The 5,777-nt window shown below is 37.8% G+C and overlaps 1 long non-coding RNA gene across 1 annotated transcript; it reads left to right on the top strand.

Moving 5' to 3' along the window:
* Window positions 1–2,176: 2,176 nt before the first annotated feature.
* On the top strand, window positions 2,177–5,424 carry LOC140493375 (uncharacterized). The gene is made up of 3 exons (XR_011963653.1): window positions 2,177–2,297; window positions 2,707–2,805; window positions 3,842–5,424. It is a non-coding gene; the product is annotated as an uncharacterized lncRNA (long non-coding RNA).
* The last annotated feature ends 353 nt before the right edge of the window (window positions 5,425–5,777 follow it).

The raw sequence follows: 5,777 nt of genomic DNA, 5'->3' as shown, positions 1-5,777 counted from the left end.
GTATTTATCCAACTCCATTTTGAAATTATTATTGATTTACTTCATTGTTTTGTCATGAGCGCATTCCATATCATAACAATCTATTGCATAAAAAGAACACATCTCTTCTCTAGTTCACATATCAATTATCTTAAATATGTTTCTTTCAATTACTGATCATTCTGCTAGTTTAAATGGTTTCTCTTTATATTTATTAAAAATCTCTTCAAGCCTCCAGAGCCCAAATGCCTCAAATGCATCATCTTTTGTGGATGCAATATTGAACACGATTGGTGTCAATTTCACAGACTGCTTTCTCTAAACAAAATCTCCTTCAGAACAGGAATATTTGGCAGTTTAACTTCATTAATGCTGATCCCAAATTTGTTTTAATTGGTCAGAGGGCAGGACATGGACTAATGAAATAAATGCTTAATGCCAGGGTTGCTCAGTTAAAGTTGGAAATTTCCAAATCGAGAACATTTTCTCAAGATTGCTTTGTTTCAATGATCCCTTTTTCACTCAAGCCCTGTCTAAAACCAGTAACCTTTTCCTTGTACAAAACAAAAATTGCTGGGAAAGCTCAAGGTAACTACAAGAAAACAATTAAAACCAAAAAAACTGCAGATACTGTAAATCAGAAATAAAAACATAAATTGCTGGAAAAGCTCATCAAGTGTGACAGTATCCATGGGGATAAATGGGTTAGCGAATGTCCCTCCCTCCACACTGGTTCTGAGAAATGGTCACTTGACCCAAAACATTAACCCTGATTTAATCACCACAGATGCTGCCAGACCTGCTGAGCTTTTCCAGCAATTTATGTTTTTACTTTCTCCTGGTAGTTTCTTTGCAATTCGGGTGGCAATAAGATCTAGAACGCAAATCCTCAGAGGGTGTGAGGCCAGCACATAGACTTCAGGTAACTTCTGCTGTTTTAAATTAGATATTTACTTCCAACATAAAGTTCTTTTTGCCCAAAAGGAATTTGCTGTGCTTATGCTCCAGATGAGTCTCCTTTCACATCTCTTCCAATAATGCTACCAACATAACCTTTCATTCATTTCCCTCTCATGTTTTATCTAGGTTTTCCTAAAATGCATCTTTGCTATTTGCCTCATGTCAACTCAGTATTCCATGCGATTGTGATAGGGTTAAGGTTAGTTCCACATTCTGACCATGCCCGAGGTTAAAACATTTCTTCTGAATTCCCTTTTAGATTTATTATTGACTATCTTATAGCTATGGCCCCAGTCTTGTCTGTGTTTAGAAACAACTATATATCTAAATCTCGTTTGTAGTTATTTAGAGTCTTTGTCCAGATGTAAACACTGCACAAACACTGCAAATACTTTGCAGTAAGATCTATTCACAGCAACTACATGTTGGTTTTGGGGGAGAAAATGACTTAATTATGTATATTTAAATATAATTAAATTATTAATTAATGGTGCACATTGTTTCAAATTTGAGAAGTATGCTTGGTTTGTAAAAATGTGAACGTATGTCCAAATGGTGAAATTATAAACAGAGGCATCGAGTTCAAGAACAATGAAGTTATGTTAAACCTTTATAAAACATTGTTTGGACATCAACTAAAAGGTTCACTTCTGGGCATCAAACTTATGGAAGCACGTCAAGACCTTGCAGAGAGAATTTCCTAGGACATTATTGGGAGGGGGATATTCAGTTATAAAGAACGTTGAGAGAAATTGGACTGATCTCCTTGGAGCCAAGAGAGTTAAATGAAGATGTAGAGGTTTTGGTAGAGGTCTGTTAATTGCTGGGAAGTTTAGTGACCAGTACACAGCTTTAAAATAATTGGCAAAGAGTTGTGATCTGGATTTCTTTTTATAACTTGTGAGTTGTTGTGATCTGGAATGCACTGTCTGAATAACAATTCTCAAATGGCAAGTGGATAAATACTTGAAGGGAAAACATTGCAATGGGTGGAGGATGTAGGGGAAGAGTGTCTCTGGCTAAACAGTTATTGTAAAGAGCTGCGATAGATCTGGTGGGTTGACTGGCCTTCTTCTGTGGCTGTCAAGTTACATGGCACATTGCATGCTGCAAAGATGAGGATTTAAAGAGGCATCACAGGCGCTACTGAGCTGATGCACCTGTCAGATTGACAGACAGGATAATCTGACATCTACAGCCCATATCAGATGGGTTCTGTGATCAGTCGTTTAACAATCTAATCCCCCACCCCCAAACTCACCCACATATAAAACCCCACAAACAGCCACTGGCAATCCGAGCCAGTTAACCTAGCAACAAATACAAGGCATTGTAATTCCCCCAACAGGTTGAGTTTGGTGAGTATTCCAGGTTAGAACATAGTTGTAACAAGTTGTATTTACAGAAGTGCAGTACGTTGTCACTGAATGGCTTGTGTTGCGACTCGTTAAAAATAAGTAAGAATTGTAGTGGCTACAACTTGATTTTCAAGTTCTGATCTGGCCTCTTGAATGATCGAAAAGCCGTCAACCTCCCACAACCTCTGTTACCACTAAATTGCTTTAAATATTTAATTACAACAGCGTCCAAGACATCTCGTTAATCAACCAGATGAATTGTTACTATTTGTTTTCTGTTACTTATACAAATGAATGTAAAAACATTGATACCTTCCTTGGTTCGATATTTAACCTCCTTGAAATGTATACTGCAAGCTAGCGTCTTTGGTGATGGATATCGCTCGTTATTGTTATTTTGTTCTTACAGCCTCAGAATGGGATCGCTCGGAAAACAGTCCCAAAAACAGAGCTTCCTCGTTCTCTGCACCCTGTGCACCGCTTTAGTGTCGGAGGGTCGACCAATCAGGTAAAATACATGGCAATTCACAAGTAATCAATGCCTTGGTTGTATCTTCTCTTAATGTCCACGATAAGGTAAATCTCTTAACGTGTGTGCCTGTATTTGTGAAACTTGGAGATTCTCTAAGATTTGTTTTTTTTGTGATAGCTCCAAATTTTCTTTGTTAAGGTCTGTTTTTATTTTGTGTGAAATGTCCATATTCCCTAAAATGAGTGGAATTTTCAGAACCTCTCTGTAAGATTTGTATTTGAATAACTTGAGGTGCTCGGTCTGAGATCTGCATTTGTGATATGTTGTCTGATTGGTTAAGACCTGTATATGTGAACATAGAGTTTCTCTAAAATTCTGTATTTGTGAAACTTAGGGATCCTTTATATAAAATCATTGTACTTCGAGATTGTCTCAGATCTGTAATAAAATCTTGAGATTCTCTGGCTCAGATCCGTGTTTGTGACTTGGAGTCACATGAGTTCTGACATTTGCTTCGTACGGGGAATATGAAATACTTCTCCCCCATTCTGATATTTTCCAAGATTTTGTGCTGTTTGGAGGTGTTTGGGGCATCAGGGTGAACGTGAACTATCAGTGTTCGCCATCATTAACCCTTTGAAACTGAATATATGCGTAGGGCATGTGCAGGATACGAAGTCCTGAAGTTGCCGTCAGTCATAAGTTGCCTTCTCTCCATTAGATCAGAATGATGTGGATTCAAGTTCCGATACAAATTTCAGCACAAAAAAAAACCAAGGTCCCATTTGTCTTCCCACCTGCATGTAAAAGATACCATGACACTATTTCAAAGGAAAGCCCATTAACACTTATGTTTCAAGAAGAAACACAAGTACAAATTATGTAGTCATTATTTTATGGATGTTTATGGGGTCTTACTGCGTCTACATTAGCTCCCCTTTCCTATATTGCAGCAATGATTAACAAAAGCTTCATTGGCTATGAAGCATTTCAGTCTAGCCTACGACTAGGAAAGATGTGATAAAACCTTTCTGCCGCGTATGTCTAAAATGTATGTATTTGTTATTTCCAGGAGGTCAGTGAGTGAGATGCAACTTATGCATGACCTGGGAAGGCTGCTGCATGGCAGTAAGAGGCAGGATCTGATTAAGGATGTGGTCAGAGATGTTCACACGGCTAGGGAGAAGGACGTGACTCCCTACGCAGAGCTTTTAAGTTCCAAACATCCCAGCTCTTGCAAGCACTTGTCTGCACCAGGAAAGCCACAGATCCGAGCGAAGAACAGAAGGCGAAGAAATGGTGAGCGGGAGAGAATCAAGAAATTATTCACTGATGACTTCTCAGATGTGGGAAGGTTGCATGATTCTGGCAATCTTCTGAATGCTTCGCACCACATTATCTAGCAATTCTGCATATCTTTGCTCTTTTGATTATAAACTATGATTATAAATTATAAATGTTTAGTATGCTGCTAAATCATTTTGTCTCAATGCTACCTTAGAAACTAAGTGTAAACTGAAAGAAACTGTAATACATTGTCACTATGAAAATGCCCAAAATGTTAGAGTTGAAGAAGAAATGGTTTTACTTTAACTTAGATGTGCATTTACACAACAATATTTAACTCTTTTCACCATTGCTACTCAAGATATTACATAAGTTTGGACTCAGATGAGCTCTCACATTGGATCACACCGGGAACATGAAGTGTGAACCTAAGCTCCTCAACCCTTCTAAGATTTGGCCCAGATTTTGGGGTGAGGTGTTGGGAATAGCAAAATACAGGACGAGGGGATGACCGCGAATGATCAATGTTCACCACCATTATCCCATTGAAATGGACTGTAAAGTGGGAGGCACATGCAGTGTAGGACGTCCTGAGGCTGCAATCTGTCAGGAGTATTCAATCACAGGCCGTGCCATGGACCCCACCGGAGGGAGCAATTCCCGAATTATTCCCACTGCCACATCACATTTGGAAGTCCATTAAAATAATACACAGTATCTTGTTCAATCAGATGTAATTGGGATTTTAACATGTCATAATTAATGAATATTCCTGCATAACAGAGTTGCCCCAGAATTGCCGTGTTTTTTAAAAATGCCGCTATTTGATTAATTGTGAAGTTACCTGTTCCCTGGTACGTTCACCAAAGCAACATTTCTACTGATCAGAGCCCATTTGGCAACCAGTCATACAGTAAATTGTTGTTCCTTTTCAGATTTGGAATTATTATGATTCTATGCTGGTGTATGCAGGAGAAAAAAGCTTCAACCCCCTTATCAGCAATACTCAAGCTCCGTACAACTGAGCAATTTGAAAGTCAATTGGAGAGGGAAACCTGCCAACTTTACGTAATCTAGACTTTATGTGATTTCAGTCTCGCATGTAGATGGTTAAAAATTATGAATTTGTCGAATTCCAAGAAGCCACTCAGAATAATTTTTTAAAAAGCACACGGCTTTTCTCATGTACAAATAGGGATGGACAATTAATGGTAGCAGTGTTGAATCATTTTTTAAAAAGTGAGGATGTCACTTTTTCCTTGTGGTGTAAATGCACCTTTAGGGTTGAAATATTATAAAATCTCCAATAAACAAACTTGTAATTTATGTAAAATATAAGTAATGTATTTTCCTACCTAGCAAGATGCATATTTATTCTTTGTAATTTATATTTTGCATAATTTATGATTTCGTAAAAATGCACTTTTTGTATGATAAAGTTGCACCTATTTATTTCAGGAGATAAAGCTGATTCCTATTTCATTAGTAAAATAATTATAGCTGCTCAATCTTATGCTGCACAATATTCAATTCAGAGTTTGATTCCTCACCAGCATGCACAACACACAGGGAGACAGAATACAGAATAATATGTTCACAGGTGGAGTTGCAGAAAAGAAGAAGGAAATTGATGGAAGTCAGAATACACTGCTTGTATGTGAAAGCATGAGATACAGAAAGGAAGACTGAGGAGCTACAGTTGCAGATTGCCTTGTAGAATT

This window comes from Chiloscyllium punctatum, chromosome 22, assembly GCF_047496795.1.
Source record: "Chiloscyllium punctatum isolate Juve2018m chromosome 22, sChiPun1.3, whole genome shotgun sequence".
NCBI classification, from domain to species: Eukaryota; Metazoa; Chordata; class Chondrichthyes; order Orectolobiformes; family Hemiscylliidae; genus Chiloscyllium; species Chiloscyllium punctatum.
Note: the sequence above shows the minus strand (reverse complement) of the source record. Positions and strands in the feature narration are given on the sequence as shown.